Raw genomic sequence first — 18,107 nt, 5'->3', positions numbered from 1 at the left:
GATTCATACATGCGAAAAAAAAGTGGTAAGGAAGGGTATTTGATGTTTATTCCACTTAAAGGTGTACAAAGTTAAGGACTGCCAGAGTTGCAAAAGGAATAGGCTCTTGTGGTAGGTAGTAGGAGTAATTAAGGAGGCAGCACTCACAAAGCACTTTTTGAATTCCATTTTATTGCCTCCTCAACTTCAATCAAAGGCTCAACCTTTTGAAACTTTCTCGAATTTTAAAGAAGATGAAAAATCAGGTTGGAGACAACGGTTTTGGAAATGGAATTATCTAGAACAGGGGTGTCAAACTCGCAACATCACGTGACATGTCGTGATGTATCCTGATTTTTTCCCCATTGCCGGCAATGGGGTGGGTGCGGTTTCGGTGTGACACATCCGACCCGCAGGCTGGCAGTTTGACACCCCTGATCTAGAAGTTGTTTCATCAAGACACAGGGATTTATCTTGGAAATGTTTCCTATTAAATCTAATTGGGCCAAATTCCAGAAAGATTTTATAAGCACTATGTAAGTAATGTCTGAGCTAATTAGACTTTATTATCAAAATACCCATATTGTTGGACAGCATGTGGCAAACAGGGGATTAGGTTTTATATATGGATAGATTATCCAGAAGTGGCTAAATGCAGAGCTACTGTTTATTAAAAGAATTACCCAATGCTGAAATTGATGGTTGAAAAAACATTGCTATTGCCATCTGTTTTCCATTATGCTAACAAACATCTTAGCCTGAAGATTCATCAAATTTCTCTTCACAACTGGCCAAATACTGATAGCTAGCTACTGAAAGACCATCTGTGGTCATTCATCCCAAGGTGGATCAAAACAGATCTATTGGAGATACTTTCAGAGATGAAAGATAAGCATAGTTGCCATTTTTTTTTTAAAAAAAGTACCTGTTTTTTTTAAAAAATTCCATTTATATCCCGCCCTTCTCCGAAGACTCAGGGCGGCTTACAAACTTAGCAGTAGCCTTCATTCTACCGTATATGCCTGCTTATTAGGGCTTTTGCCCCCCCCCCAAGCGGCATTATTACAAAGTCAGCTTAATTGTCCCCAACAATCTGGGTCCTCATTTTACCTACCTCGGAAGGATGGAAGGCTGAGTCAGCCTTGAGCCTGGTGGGACTCGAACCTGCACTAATTGCAGGCAGCTGGTGTTACTTAAGGAGGCATTAGCCCACTGCTCCACCAAGGCAGTGTTTATTTGATTCTGCAATCAGTAATTCCCGTTTATGTGACCAACCTTCTCCATGTCTTAAAAAGTGCTTTCAAAAGTTGAAGTTAAGATACATGCATCTCATTTAATATCATTTCATTGCAACTTTTTCTATAATTGTTATAATTAAGGAGTCTGTTTCTGCCTTGGTGTACTACTCTGAAATGAGATTGAATCTGCTCATGCTTTTCAAATCCATGCTTGGAAAAAGTAATTACTTTTGGGGATTTATTATTTATGGGGAGTTTCCTTCCCTGTAATCTACTATTAGCATTTTTGATATTCACCAATTATGCAAGGTAAGAGGGGGAAAAATCCAGCCATAGAGCAGGGATATCTATTTGTCTCTCTGTTTTGCTGCCTTAATCAGCTTAATAGCTGGCCTCTTTGGGTACTTCCTTATTCTCAAGCTAAAACTGGAGATGTGGTTTAAGACCATAAGAAGATCAGAGTCTATCAGGTCCATTGGATTCACACTTATGCAGTGAGGCCAGCTGAAGTAGACACTCTTTTTCCATTACTACTTGCTACCCATCAGTCTTTAAGGTTTATTGTACAGGATTCAAGACATAATAAAGAGAGGGTCAAGAATACTTGCCAATGAGTGGGCGGACCTTCAGAAACTCCCCATTTCCACTCTGAAATCTCATTGACTGCCATTCCCACAATTTCTGGCAGCAAGTTCTAGTTTACATGTGCACTGTGTATTAGAGTTGTTGTTCTTAGCACTTGTCCCTCTTGATTGTTGGATCTACATTTTTGCTCAGCTAGTTCTTACACTGAAGTTTTCCAATATGTTATACAAGGAGGGGTTTTTTAATTTTTTTTTAATCTAAGGTTTATCACGGAACCAGATACCGATTTTTGCTGAGAGGGAGTGGCTGGGCCAAGATCATCCATCTGCTTTCCATAACTAAAGGAGGACCAGAATCTGAATCCTCCTGATCCTAACTCCTAGTTCAGCACATTAACTGCAGTATTGTATTGGCCTTCATATTAAACAATGTGATTACGGACAAAAAAAAGTAGTGTGGCATTTTGTGGTCAGTAGATTGTTTTAGAGTGGACAGGAGAAGTAGTAGTGAGGATATGTCCTGGCATCTGCAGGAAGGATTAAAAAAAATGTGATGGGGGTTGCAATAATGCAATTAAAACCCGTTGTACATGTGTATAACACTGATGAACATGCAAAAAGGCAGGGAGCTTCACATGATTTCAGTCACTTTCTTGACTTCTTTGGGCTCTTCTGGAGATGCTGCTGTGTGTTGTATCTATATGTATAGTTTTATGTGGTAACTTTATGGATGGAAAGAACATTATTTGCCACTCCAGTCACTAAAAATTAAATAGTCCTTTTATGCCTGCTATCCATTCGTTTGCTAAATGCTCAATTCTTGCATCTCTTCATTTCCAGAATGCCATAATTGTTGTTGTAAGTCAATGTTGTGATAAAATGAACCTAAGCTGGGGATGAAATATGATTTCGGTGTTAAGACCCATCTTCTTGCCTATCCACAGTCCAGAAATGGTTGAACTTAGAAAAGAATAGGTTGCACACCTATAGCCTTTGCTTGCATGATCGTGTATTTAGGATAAGTGCACAATTACCATTTCTCTGCTTCTTTGGTCATTTCTGACCTATAAATATTTGCTTAGTGGTTGAGAGGTGATTCCACCTATTGGATCTCTACAGTGGTGGGATTCAAATACCTGAACAACCGGTTCTCTTATTGGATGCGGGCCTTGGCTTCCAGAATGGACTTCCAGAAGTGGGATCCACGCACTTCCAATGGGCCATTCTAGGCCTGAGAGGCCTATACTAGACCTCTCAGGCCTAGACTGGACTTCCGGAAGCACTGTGCGTTAAGCCGGTTCTCCGAACTCAGCAAAATTTAGCTACCGGTTCTGCCAAACCGGTGCGAACTGGCTGAATCCCACCACTGTATCTCTACATTCTACAAGAGCTGTGGAGACATACTGGTTAGAATGCAGTATTGCAGGCTAACTCTGCTCTCACTGCCCAGAGTTTGATTCCTTCGATTCTGACTGGCTCAAGGTTGACTCAGCCTTCCATCCTTCCAAGGTCAGTAAAATAAGGTACCAGATTGTTGGGGGCAATATGCTGACTCTGTAAACCTCTTAGAGAGGGCTCTAAATCACCGTGAAGTGGCATATAAGTCCAAGTGCTATTGTTATTGCTATTCAAGTGGTATGCTGGTAAATTAGGTGCCGGTCACCTCAAAATGAGATGGGTTGCACACAAATGTAATAAATGAACAAACACCGGATCATAACACTAGTGCTGAATTAGCTCTGCTCTCAACCAGCTCACAAAATTCCAAAAAATGTAATAATCGGTTCTTTCAAGCTGGTATAAGTTGGTTTCAGCACACTACTGCATGCACCTTATCCATGCTTTTTTTTTCATACCAATGAAAATGGGTGAAAAGAGTTCTTGACCATTTGTTTCCCTTATCAAGAGTGAGCAGGGATGGTGAGGAGATGAATGAACAGATCTTGAGTTCTAAACAAAGCAGGCTGATTGTATAATGGTTTAGGTGTTGATACATCTACCAGCATAGAATATAGGCAGCCTGCAAAATCACTATTTGTTGTGATAATAAACTATGATGAGAAGGAGTTTGCAAACTTTCTCTTCTGATTAAGGTTAACTGCAGCTCACCCTGTCACTGAAATCCAGTGAGCTATGGTTTTTATGTATTTTGTTTTTAAAATGTCTTCTCCCCTTTTCATTATCTGTGATCATCCTTAGGATGGAGTACAGTAGGATTCAATCAATTAAATTATTCCAGTACACTATGCTGAACCCATACAATGACAGTACTTTTAAATACTAAAAATCAAAATATAGCAGCACCAATTAAATTAGAAGCTGGAGTGAAGAAATAAGTTCAGCTGGCTCTGAAATCGGATAGAATTCAGTAGCAACTCTAATGAACAGAGGAAGAACTTCAAGATTCCTTCAAAAGCTTTCTAGCCGGGCCTGCTGCATTGCAGCCTGGCAAATGCAGCACGTAGGAGGGTACAGGTAGTCCTCGACGTACAACCACAATGGAGCCCAAAATTTCTGTTGTTAAGTGAGACATTTGTTAAGTGAATTTTGCCCCATTTTACAACCTTTCTTGCCACAGCTGTTAAGTGAATCCACAGCAGTTGATAAGTCAAGTGAATCTGGTTTTCCCATTGACTTTGCTTGTCAGAAGGTCACAAAAGGTGATCACATGACCTCTGGGACCCAGCAAATGTCATAAATGTGAACCAGCTGCCAAGCACCTGAATTTTGATCATGCAATGGTTGTAACTGTGAAAAGCAGTCATAAGTCAATTTTTCCAGTGCCGTGGTAACTTTGAACGGTCACTAAACGAGCTGTTGTAATTTGAGAACTAACTGAACCAGTTTGAAATATATAGGTAGTCCTTACTGAGTTACAGTCATTGGGACCGCAATTTCTATCGCTAAGTGATGCAGTTGTAAAATGTGATGTCACATGACTGTGTCACTTAGTGATGAAAATTTCAGCTCTTCTGGTTGCCATTATTAAGCAAATCACATGCCATCATTAAGTGAGGATGTCGTGTGGCCTCCATTTGTGACTTTCTGTCTGCTTTCCCATTGACTTCGTTTGCAGTCTGATTTAAACCAACTGGTTCCAAATTGTGATAATGTTCATGCCTTTTTTTAATTTACTGCCTGTCAACATAATGACTGGTTTTGCACACCCTGGAAAGGTATCCACCATGTTTTCCCAACTACACATAACACTAAGCCCAAATCTAATAAATCACACAATGCCATAATGCAAAGATCTGGAAGGATTTGCTGGCTGGCAGCCTCATTTAAAAATCTTGGATGGCTACGGAGAGACAACTGTGCAAAATGATTGGGATGACAACATGTACACAGCTGGCATTTTCTATTTTTTTGTGGATTTGTTTTTTGTTTTATTTGTTGCGCTTGAACAAAATCTATTTTGAGGCATACTATCTGGATTTTGTGCGTTTGCTGTCTCAAAACGGTAGGAAGCTGTGCCACTAATTTTCAAATATAGAGATCAGAAGAGGCTCTAGGAGCTACAAAAATCCCTGAAACTAGGGGAATTTGTATCTAGGGGTCAAAGATGGTAACTCGGACTCTAAGATTGAAGACCTCCTCATTTTTATGTATGTGTAAAAAAGGCAGCAAGGATTCAATAGCACAATGGCCAACTTATTGTGTTTGCTTTCTCCACCTACTCAGATGATCCTGGGAAAAGAAGCAGCTGCTTTCAATAGTTGCAGACAGGGGCATGGTTTGCACCTACACTGCAAGATCTGTACAGCTCTAAAAATATCCTTTCTGCAGGTAAACTAAATTCAGAAGCAGCTACTTATGATAACCTCCCTGAAGTTAACAGACTGGTTGAGAAGGGAGGGCCAGGATTTGAATCTAAGGCTTGCTGTTGCTTATTCTTGTCCCACCAAAATTATGGTCACTGGAAATGTAATCACATCTGGAAATAGAATATCTACCCTGAAATAACATTTGTGGAACCTTTGGCTTTAACATGATATTAACTTTCTGATCCTTTCTAAGCCTTTTACTGGGGGGGGGGGGAATATGTGTAAGCGGTTACATACTAAATTTCTGGAATCAAAATTAGTGTCCATTAAAACACTGACAAATGAAGTTCAGTTACAACAACACAATTGTGGTTCATTACAGTCATCAGACATTTACCCTGGGTTTGGCATTTTGATCCACCTATTGAGTCCTTTCCAAGGACATGGAATAGGCAGATATTGTTGTTTGAGGGTGTTAAAGATAGTGGCCCAGTATGTAAGTTGTTCCAAGTAAAGATGCCTTTTGCAATTGATTGTTGGTGCTTTTGTCAATGCCTATGTAAGGTCCTGCCTCAGGTATCTTCTCAGGAAAGCGTGACTCTTGAAACAAGCATTATTTCAAAAGGAACTTTTACTGAGAGAAAGTGATTGCAGAGAAGTCAGGTGGAATCTGAGGTTCCCGCACAAACCATTAAGCTAATCTCCCCATTGTTCAAACTCCACCCCAAAGTCCCAGTTCATCAGGAACCAATCCCCTGGCATGAAGGTGTTATGAGAACTCCAAGACAAGAAGGTGATAAATGAATTGTCCTCCTGGCACCGTGACCTTGGTAACAGGCTGGAGCTGGCTGGAAGAGAGTCCATCCAGATGGCTCTGATGGTCCATTCCCCCTTCCTAATTCTCACATAGATACATCAAACAAAAAGCATTCAAACTGCAAGTAACAGTCCCCCTCCAGTGTTCCGGCAGGGACCTGGCAGTCCATAGTGTTCAAGTGGTGCTCCAGTTGTTTAGGGATTGCACCCACATCTATTATTATTGGCACTATCTGTGCTTTCTTTTGCCACAGTCATTCTACTTCTATTTGTAGATCTTTGCATTTTGTGATTTTCTCCAGTTCTTTTCTTCTGTTCTGCTGTAATTACTATTCTTCACTTGTGGGAAAATGCTACGAAGAAAAAAAAATACATACGAGCCAGTTACTTTTCTCCTTTTAAAAAAATACTGTAAGTCCAGGACTACACTGTTTGTTAGTTTTTCCTGTAACCCCATTGACTCAGCTGAATGAGCAAAATAGCCAAAATTCTCCACTGGGAAGCAAAGATGTAAAGTGCACCAGCCCAAACAGACAGGAGCATTCAAGGCTACTAATGGAGATCTTTAAAACTGGAGTAGAAAAATATGTGAGGGGGGTTGTATTTGTAATGGGGATGACTGAATACAGAGTGACAGTCTGTTTCTGTCTTCCAAAAATGTTTATGGGTCTGTACCAGAAATGGGGCAATCATTGCCCATACGTATAAGGCCATAGATTGATGTAAAGAAAAATACTAGTTCTATGACTATTCTTCATCATGGAAAGATCCTTTAACAAAACTGCAGAATGAGGAGATCAAAGAATAATATTCCTAGATGTCCTTAAGCTGTTTTATTCTTCACTTCTGCCTAGTGAACTGACTGAACTATCTGTTCTTAATGGAGAAGAACAGCTGGATATATGCATTTTCCATATAGCTTGAAGAAATACTGGGGTTTTTGGTAGATACTTACTACTGCCTTTCTGAAGAGCTGAGAATTGCTCCAACAGTGACTATCTCTCTTTTCATCCTTATAATATGTACTGCTGATATACCCATCAAACCACCCAACCATATCACTCAGTTTTAGGGAAGAAGCTTTCCCCCCCCCTCAGAAATTGTGATTCTCTACCAGATGACCCTCATTAGCATTTAAACAAATTAGATTTCCCCACTTTTTGGCAGGTAGCTACAAATGGCAGCATGCAGCAATTTTCAAGATTTATTACTCCTTTGAATAAGTCACTTGAATTCTTCCATGAATTCTAATCCTAAGTGGCAGAAAATCTTTTATGGCTGATTTGAAAAGTTGTTCCTATTGAAATCGGGACTGTGCAGATCTTGGTAGCGATGTTTGCTTTGACAAAAGCTTGCATGGAACCTCAAATTGCTTTGGGGAAAAAAAGGTTGTTCCCATCACTCCAAAAAGCAAAACAGTTGCATTGCTTTACCTTTTTGAGCCTTGATGGGCATCTGGAAGAGGTTTCTGCACATCATCTAGTACTCCCAATTAGTTACCAGAAACCTTTCTCAGTTTTTGAAAAGCAGATACATCACCTCTTTGCCATAATGAAAAGAACAGTGTGTGCTCAGGGATGCTAGATTTGGAAGACAAATCTGAGCCACTTTATGCAGGACTAGTTAAAATGACACAGCTCTTGCCTTTTTAAAGTTAACATTACTTTATATCGGTGCATCTTTGCCTTGTACATCAGGTTATTCTGAGAAGCCTATGTCATTCAGAACCCAGCAAGAGGGATAATCTTGCTGGGTTCTGAATGAAGACATTTTAACAATAGTATCTGAATCCTATAGATACGTTGTGCATAGCATGAAAGGCAACTAAAATTATTTGATAGCAATATAACTATCATGCTAGAAATAGACTTTATGTGGATTATGCAATGAAGGAACTTCAAGCTCTTAATGATGAAATTCATATTAGAAGTTCGCTTAGGCAGTGCTTATATGATTAGAGTTAAATTCTTCTTCCAACATTAACACAATCCTTTGTTTCTGGTGACTGCTTTCTGCTTGAAATATCAGCCATTTAGGGCTGATGAGTTGTTATAATAAGATAAAATGGCTACTGCTTCTTGCTGAAGCAGGGCTGTCATCCAAAAGGCCCAAATGTATCAGGATAACAAAGGCACATCATGCTGAGTGATATTCTTACCAGGGAACAAAAATGGCTGCCTTCACGAACTCCCCAGTTGATTCTTCAGATTCTGATAGTCCATAGGTCATCTTCATTCAAATAAGCACCTCTTTCTCTGCCTTTTTCCTACTGAAGGTTTAATCTTGCATTCTCTCCTGAAGTCTCAAACTCAGAGGATGATTTTTCTACAACAACCATATCCCTTAGAGATTACCAAAATAGACATGGCCCTTTAAGAACTACAGTCTGTATTAAGTAAGGAGGGGATGAGGAGAGGAGTCTATTACAAAAGCCTTCCTAAAGATACAACTATTTGAGGAGCTTTGCTGGAATAGCATCTTCACTAGCCCAGAGTGTCATTCCTAATAACACTAGCTTTTACTTGATATAACACAGAATGAACCTTAGACAAATCAGGATAACAGAATGATTCCCCACATTGCTAAGGGAATGCTTCCATGTCCTTGAATGCAGCTGATTAGATACCAGCCCTATCAAATGATGAAGTCAATCTTTAGGGATGACTTTTGCTCCATAAAAATATAACAGGATTCAAACCAAATGCTTGCTGGTACTGTAAGCTTTGTGGATGCCTTTAAGTGATCATGGACTTCTGGTGACTTCCTGATCAAATCCCTGCAGCTTTTTGGCAATTTTTTAGAAGTGGTTTATCACTGCTCTCTTCCCAGGGCTGAAAGAGGGAATGGGGAGAGATCATTCAGTGGGATTTGTGCTTAAGAGGGGACTAAAACTCTCAGTCTCCTGGTTTTTAGTCTGATGCCTTAACACTACACCAAACTGGCTCTTTACTCATAGCTAGTCCCTAGTAATTAATCACTTTGAGCCACAATTGCTATTGTATATGTGTGTTCTGTGTCATGCTGTATTATTCCACTGGAATCTTGGGAGCAAAATTTATCGACCTCTGATAGAAACGTGATATTGAATGAAAGCAAGTCAAGGGTTTGATCCAATATGACTTATTTTAATTATTTTTAGCTAGATTTTTAAAAATATCATTTTAGCCATTATCTATCCATTGCAGGATGAAGACCCCTTCCCCTATGTTTCCAACCAATACGGTTTGAGCTTTCTTTTGCCAGTTGGCCCTCAATACTTGCTGAAGTTGTCAATCCATCTTGTTTTAGGTCTCTTTCGTGGACGCTTCTTATCAAGTGGGATCCATTCTACGACTGCCTTCGTCCACCTGCCATTAGTTCTTACATTCTTTTTAAATGTATTTGGCATTTTTTCATCCATAGAAAAGTAGTCATGATGCTGCCTTTATCATGGCTTCCTTTGCTTCGAAGAATTACCTAATGTGGCAAAACTTGAAAAGTATTTTTTTTTATAGATAATAATGCCAAGGGAAAACAAGACCTGTAGGACGTTTTGTATAAGATGATTGAAATATACAGATGTCTAAAAGTGAAACCAGAAATATCGATACAACTATTTTCTAAGGGCCCAAATAAAGGGGATCAGGGAGAGAATTCTAACCCATTTCCCCCCTCCTATGTTGCAGATTAACATTGTGTTGTATTCTTAAATCCACAGTTGCCCCTCCTTTTCTTGAATCCTCTGAAACAGCTTTTAGGATTGATTGCCTCACAGAGCAAAATGGGACTTAACAACTTTATGTATTTAGGAACCGATTTAATTACCTGTTTCTAATGTGCAATCTGGCACATTTCTTCAAAGTGGCTGGGAATTTCCATCCTCTTGCAACGTTAGACCTTGCAGAAACCTGCATAGTAATGAAGAGGTCACATGATGAGAGTCTGTTTGCTAAAAACATTTTTTTAAAAACAAAACATCAGAGGCATATAAGCCATCATTTGTTATGGGCAATAACACTTACTGTAAGTCACTTTGATGCTTCTACATGAAGATTATCATTAGAGTATAACAAAGCATCTGAGGTACTGGTATGGATTTCTCATTCCATATTACCATTTTTAATATAACTGGCAAGTTGACTTGCCCAAGATCTATACATTCAGCCCATGGTCAGATCAAGCTAGCTTTAAGTCACTTATTTGTCATTTGGCAACTATTCCAATTTCACCTGAACTGTTACAGCATGCAATGAGTTTAGTTACTTTTTCTTCAATGAAAACCTTGCTTCCTTTTATGCATGGATGCTTCTGTGTTGAATAACAGCATCAGAGACTCCATAATTGCAGCCTGCTCCAGTTAAGAGTTGCAAGAGCAAAGCTGTATTAGTCCTGTAACCTTACTGATTTAAAACAAAATTTAAAAAAATGCTGTTTTGTCTTCTCAAGTTGTCTTCTCCTCTTTTTTATTCATTTTAAAATAGGGTTCATGGTCTTTACCCTAACAGCCTATGATCTGTGGCTTTTATGGTGGTACTCATATTCTGAGATTCAATTTATTCCCTCTGGATTCTGTTTCTTTTCCTCAAATTTTATCTCTTCTCCTTCCCATTTTGTGATATTTCTGAGCTCTCTGTAATCTAAATATTTTGTAAGGAGTCCATTTCCCCACATCAGAAACTGTACCTTCTGCTCATGCCTTTAAACTAGAACAGGCTGTCAAGACAGATGGAGAAGGAGTTCAAAAAGGAGGATGAGATTCACTGAATCTGGCTGATAAAATTCATACGGCCGTTCTAAGCAAGTGACATTCTTCTTTAAGCTCTTTATCCTTACCTTCAAACTCCTTCCCCCACCCCTTTAGCCCCTATTTCACCACTTTTCATCAACTGAAGGCCTCCTGCTCTCTCAAAGTCAATCTCTTTACCTTTTCCGGCTTGCTATCTGATATTTTTAGAACTTTCACTCAGCATCTATGATGTTTCTTCCATACAGTCACATCTTATAACAATATTTTCCCCTCCAACCTTTGATATACTCCCCTTATTCCCATGCCAAGCTTTGAGCGAAAACAATAATTTATTCTATCTCTGTGTGTTCTTACTCCGATTCATTCTTTGTGTGACATTAAATGGTAAATTCTTCAAAAGAAAGCATGTCCCTTTCATCTGGTTTTCCTATTCTGGGAACTGAAATCAGAAATATACTGGAGAAACTATTTATTTATTTGATGTCTATAGTTGCCCAACAAGTGACTGTGAGTGACATGCATCATGAATATTGCCTTTCAGAACTCTAAGTTACTGAGAATTAATGGATGCTGCAAAAATGCAAATCATTTTCCAACTAATTATTAACTCATGTTCTGCCATTACAAAATACTATTTATGTCACCTTTTCTAGCAGGCTTTTGAGAATTAAACATACATACACAAGACTTTACTTGGGGAAAATGTGCTGTGCTGTGATTCAAGAGCTTGTATGCATCCAGTAAGTATATTGATTTTTTTTTCTTGCACACCCCTTTTTGTGCCAGAAATTACTTTGAAAATTATTTATGGGAGAAACTGCTGAGCAATTGAAAAGCCAGAATATTATTCTGGACTGAGCAAAACACACACGCAAACACACACACCCCACCCCCACACACAAACACACACACACACACACACACACAGAGGGAGGGAGGGAGGGAGGGAGAAAGAGACTTTTATTTCTTGTATTACATTCTGCCTTTTCTATGAAGTCTTCTTGATAGGTTAATAGAGTGGCTTTTATTTTCCAGTCATGTCTTGGAAGAAGACTAGAGTGGTAAGTACAAAATTATATGTGAAGGAGCTCAGTGTAAATGCTTATTCTCGGTGTCTGATACTTTGGGCTAAGAAGGAATAGTCTTATCAAGACCATTCACTGAACTTTCAGAATGTGGATATTAAGGTAGCTTTTCCACATTCCAACTTAATACTGCTTGGCCACCACAACATAGTGCCTCCGAGTGAATTATTTAAAGAGCCACAAGAAGTGTCAAAGGAGTAAATCAAAAACTCTGTATCAGAAGTCGATGAACCGTGGTTCATTTGACACATGGTGCACAACAGGTAAATATCAGACCACTACCTGTGAAGTTCAAAACTGTCCACACAACTGGCAGCAGCTCTCCAGAGCTTCTCCAGATTTTTTAAAATTCTACCTAGAGATGATAAACTTTGAATCCAGACTCTTTAGCAGGCAATTCATTCGCTATAGTTTACTAAATCTAAGCAAAATCAGCAGGAGTTTCAAATGCAGCCCACAGCTTCGTAAAATAAATCAACCATGTTCTCCGAAAGGCTGGGGTTTGCAGTGTCTCTGTTTACAGGATCAGGTCACAAGCAGTTCCTCCTTGCAAAAGCAGCTGCCCTGCCATCTGTCCTATTGTTTCTGAAAAAGAAAAGCCCATTTAGCTACAATGGCTAATAGCTATTGATTGGCCACTCTGCTGGGAATATAGGTGGACCTGTTTTGTTTTGTTTTTTAGATAAATTTATTAGGATTTTAAATAAGGAAGATAGAAAGTAATATTTAGGAAAAAAGAAAAGAAAAGATGGAGGGAGGGAGGGAGGGAGGGAGGGAGGAAGGAAAAAACTTCTCATTTTCTTATATAGCAATTTTATGTGTAAATTAATCTTATTCTATGGTAATAGCCTAAATTTCATTGTTTTTATGTAATTATTTTTTTAATCATCAAAACCATGTATCATACATTTATTTATTTTTTCTGTTTCAACAAAAAATCCATAACAAGTTTCCAGTCAACATTGAACTTAGTTAATGTTGTTTCTGTAATCAAAGATGTCATTTTGGCCATCTCAGCAAGTTCCATCATCTTCAGTAACCATTCCTCCTCCATTGTCTTTCTCCATTGTTGTGCACCATGTGTCAAGTCTTTCCACCTTTGTACATCATAATCATGCTGCAATTATTATATATAAAAACAAAGTTCCATGACTTGTTGACAACTATTTGTCCATCAAACCCTCCCCCCCACACACAAATGCCTCTGAATCAGTGTATGTAGTTGAGTCCACATTTTTTTTAGCTTTTTTACATGTCTGCCATAATGGTAAAATGTACCTTCTTGTGCACATTTCCACCATAAATTCAAAGTACCTTTATACATTCTATACATTTTTTCTGGCTACATGTACCAACAATATATCATTTTATAAAAATTCTCTTTAAGATTATAACATAATGTAAATCTCAGTTCTCTTATCCACATCATTCTCCTATTTGTTTTTAGAGTGATTAAACTTTAACCCTTGGTGGAGCAGTGGGCTAATGCCTCCTTAAGTAACACCAGCTGCCTGCAATTAGTGCAGGTTCGCATCCCACCAGGCTCAAGGTTGACTCAGCCTTCCATCCTTCCGAGGTAGGTAAAATGAGGACCCAGATTGTTGGGGGCAATAAGCTGACTTTGTAATAATGCCGCTTGGTGTGTGTGTGTGAAAGCCCTAACAAGCAGGCATATACATAGAATGAAGGCTACTGCTAAGCTTGTAAGCCGCCCTGAGTCTTCGGAGAAGGGCGGGATATAAATGGAATTAAAGTAAAATAAAATAAAAAAAATAAAATAAAAATAACCCATTTTATCATGTAATCTTTCACTTGGTTTCTTGAGCCTGACACTTTCTCTACATCTAAAATAATCAATGCAGCTTGTTTTTCACTGTGATGTTCCAAACATTCTAGAACATCCATCACAGTTGTGACATTGTCTTTTAACTGTCTTTTAGGTAAGAACCTATCTTGAACTTCATGAACAAATCCTTGCAAAATTATTTTTAGTCTATTGACTATGATCACTGTGAACAATTTATTATCATTATTAAATAATTATATTGGTCAATAATTTTTGTTAAAATGAAATATTGTCCCTCTTTAGGCATTAGTAGCATATTGGCATCTTTCCTCCATGTAAAACAGAATTCATCATATTTTGCAGAGATTGTAAAAGTTCATCCTCAAAAGATTTATAATAAGAACTTAATAATCCATCTGGTCCTGATAATTTTCTTGGTTTAGTTTTTTTAATAGCTTTGGAAACTTCCCTAATTTTTATGGATCTATTCATAACCTGTTTTTGTTCCTCTGTAATACTTGGTAGATTTTGTTTTTTTAAAAATATTCATACATTTTCTCCAAAGAGATATCATGTCCTTTATACAGATTAGAATAGTACTGATAAAATGTCTTTTGGGTAGCTACATTATCTGTTAATACTGTGTCTCCGTCTTGAAGTCCTTAAGCATTTTCTTTTCTTTTTCCTTTCTTATTTTATATGCTAGCCATTTTCCTGGTGTATTTGCAAATTCAATTTTTTTCCTTTACATAGTTAATTTTTATTTCCATTTCTTTTACTGTTAGCATTAATATCTGTTGCCATAATAGTTTAATCTGATGAGAAATATTCATTTTTTCTGATAATTCCCCCCCGCCCCGCAACCCACAACAGGAATTCCATATTTCTATTATTTTCTTCCTTTTGTTTATCAGAACATGTCAGTCAATTTCACTGGGTAGTCCTGAGTTCTCCTGGTATAACAATGACAGATGATTCTGTCATTTGCTTTGAACATTATTAGCTGCCTTTAATAGTTGAAACCTGGCTCTGCTATGAATGAATGAGTGAGCAAATGCTATTATTTGTGTTGTTAGTAGATCCTAGATTTCCTCCAGCAAATTCCAGAATGATTCTTGAAGCTCATAAAAACATTCTGTGACAACTGAAACTCCACCTAATCCAGGGGTTTTCCAACTGTAAATTGCAATCCTTTGGATACACACAATATTCACAAGCAACCTGGGGTTATGAGTGTCACAAAACCATCTGCCAAGTACAGCACTTTTATTTATTCTTTATTCCGTAGTTATTTAACTGTTATTTAGCTTTATTTGTGAGGGGTCATGGAATTGCAAAGTTTGAGAACCCTTGGCTTTAATGTCTTTATGAACGTTTGCTTACAAGAGCTGCCTAATTATTTGGTTATGGGATCTCCCAGTCAAAACAATAATGCTTACTATACTACAATGCTGGTTCTGATCAGATCTCCCAATCTAAATTAAATTCAGTCATTAATATATGTAGCTCAGGATTGAATCGTGGAGTCCTTGATGCTCTCTGAGCTTGATTGTTTGCTTGCAGATGTTTCATTACCTGGCTAGATAACATCAACAATGCTAATGAGCGTGGGGTTTACTCCCTGTTTATATTCAATAACTTGGCCGGCTAGTATTGATAGAGGTGCAGCATTGTTTTCTGCTTGACTGTTCAAAATGCCAGGGTAATCTTGGAAACTTGTCATTCAGACAAATCAGCCACCAATAGACACATATTTATAATAATAAAAAAACTAAGAATGAAATAAAAAACATCCGAACACAGCTTCTCCAGCAGCCGACATGCAGATAAGCCACAATTAATACCAATCAATCAATCAATCAAGAAGAAAACAATGGTCTAATTACTACCAAAGAGAATCCACACACACACACCCAACACTGGCAATGGCAAGATATTGTGTATAAACAGGGAGCAAACTCTGATGCTACCTAGTCACATAATGACATATCTGCAAGCAAATAACCAAGTTCAGAGAACACCAAAAACTTTGCAATTCAGTCTTGATCTTACATACATTCTCTTCTATTGAAAATTATTTTTGCCTTTTCTCACTTCTGTTTTAGAGGGTTATTCTGCCCCATGTTTCATTGTGCTGTATTCCATTCTAACAATGCAATCCTACACTCTCTTAGCTGGGGGAGTAAGTCACACTGAAATCAGCAGGCTTAATTGTAAATAGAAAAGCAAAGGACTACAATAACTTCTCAAACAAATCATCAAGATTAGCTGCGGTTTGCCACAACATTCAAATGTTAGCATTTTTTACACTCACTGATTTTCTCATGTGAATAAGCACCACAACAATTCTGAGAAAACTACTGTACATATAAATTCAGATTTATTTATTTTTTAAAAAAATATATCTTGTTGCTTTTTATATTGCTTTCAACTACACAGAGAAAATAAAATCCCCCAAACATGTTAATCCATATCAAATAAAACAAAATATAAAAATCCTAATCAAACTGCCAAATTAACATGAGAGAAAAGAAAAAAAATAATGAGACAAGGTGAAAGATTTTCATGATCTAAACCATAAATAAATAACGAGAAAAGAGAGGGGGGGCGGGAAATCCCAAACTGCATTACTAAAATACAAATGTAATGCTTACTTCTATATAAAAATTGATATAACACTATTTTTAAACAAGTTCAACCATAGGCACATGGAAACGCATTTTCCAGGGCAAAATTAAACTGATATGCCTTTTGTACAATATCACATTCATTCCTTCGCTGGGTAAAAGCATCATCCACAAAGAATCAGATTGCAGTCTTCTGTCTAATCGTACTGAGGTGGCAACACTGCACATATGTGTATAGATTCTGAGTGGAAAAGGTGAAGACACAAGTAAACTGAAGGAATAAAATATCTCCACTGAAAATAACGTGCAAGCAACTCTGTACTCCAGAGAGAGATTCTGTAATATAATGAAGGAATGAGAGCCATACCATTAGATAGAAAAAGACAACTGTCTCAGGCTGATGAGCTCAGGTGTTAAGCAAAAGGGTAGCAAATTGTTCACTTATTACTGTTATAAATTTATAGCCAGGGAAACGAGAAGCATTCGTGAGATTTTTCTGCTGCATGTAGAAAAAATAACTAAATTCAGTCTCATAACTTGTGATCTGAAGGCTTGTACCCATCAGTATTCACAGAATGGGAATGGGAGCGTTATCAGTTTAGCTATTTGTGTAGAACAGGATGCAGAAGGATAGTTGAATATAACTACTGCAACAATACTCTCTACCTGAGGTCCTGTTTCTGTGACATTGTGCATCATTGCTTTTAATCTGTGTTTTTTTTAAAAAAAAAATATATTGACCTATGACTGGCTCTATTGAGTCTGATGGACTAAAGACCATATTTCATCCTTTTTATCAGTTTTCAGGAGAGAGACAAAATGGCAGCCTTCCTGGTGTCTCCTCCCCATTAAATGATAGGTGGAAGATAATGGGATGAGGACCCTATCCTCCATGGCTAAACTGAGGTTAAATTTGGGAAATATCAAGTAAGATTAAATGATAGGTGGAAGAAAATGAGATGGAGACCCTCCTCTCGCCTCTCCTGTTCAACATCTATATGAAGCCACTGGGTGAGATCATTCGTGGTTTTGGGTCGGGTATCATCAGTATGCTGATGATACCCAGCTTTTCATCTCCACCCCAAACCACCCCAGTGATGCCCTCAATGTGATGTCCCGTTGCCTGGAGGCGGTTCGGGTCTGGATGGGGAGGAACAGGCTTAGGCTCAATCCCGACAAGACTGAGTGGTTGTATGTGCCGGCATCTCGGGAAATTCAGGTTATTCCATCTTTAACCTTGGGGGGTGAGGTATTACCCCCCGTAGATAGGGTCCGCAACTTGGGTGTCCTCCTGGATTCACAGCTCTTCCTGGAAGCTCATATAGGAGCTGTGACTAGGGGGGCCTTTGCCCAGGTTCGCCTGGTGCGCCAGTTGCGACCCTATCTGGACTGGGATAACTTGTGTACAGTCACTCATGCGCTCGTGACCTCTCATTTAGACTACTGCAATGCTCTGTACATGGGGCTGCCCTTGAGGACCACTCAGAGGCTTCAACCGG

This window comes from Vipera berus (genome assembly GCF_964194415.1).
Source record: "Vipera berus genome assembly, chromosome: 1".
NCBI lineage: Eukaryota > Metazoa > Chordata > Lepidosauria > Squamata > Viperidae > Vipera > Vipera berus.
This window is presented reverse-complemented; position numbering follows the sequence as displayed.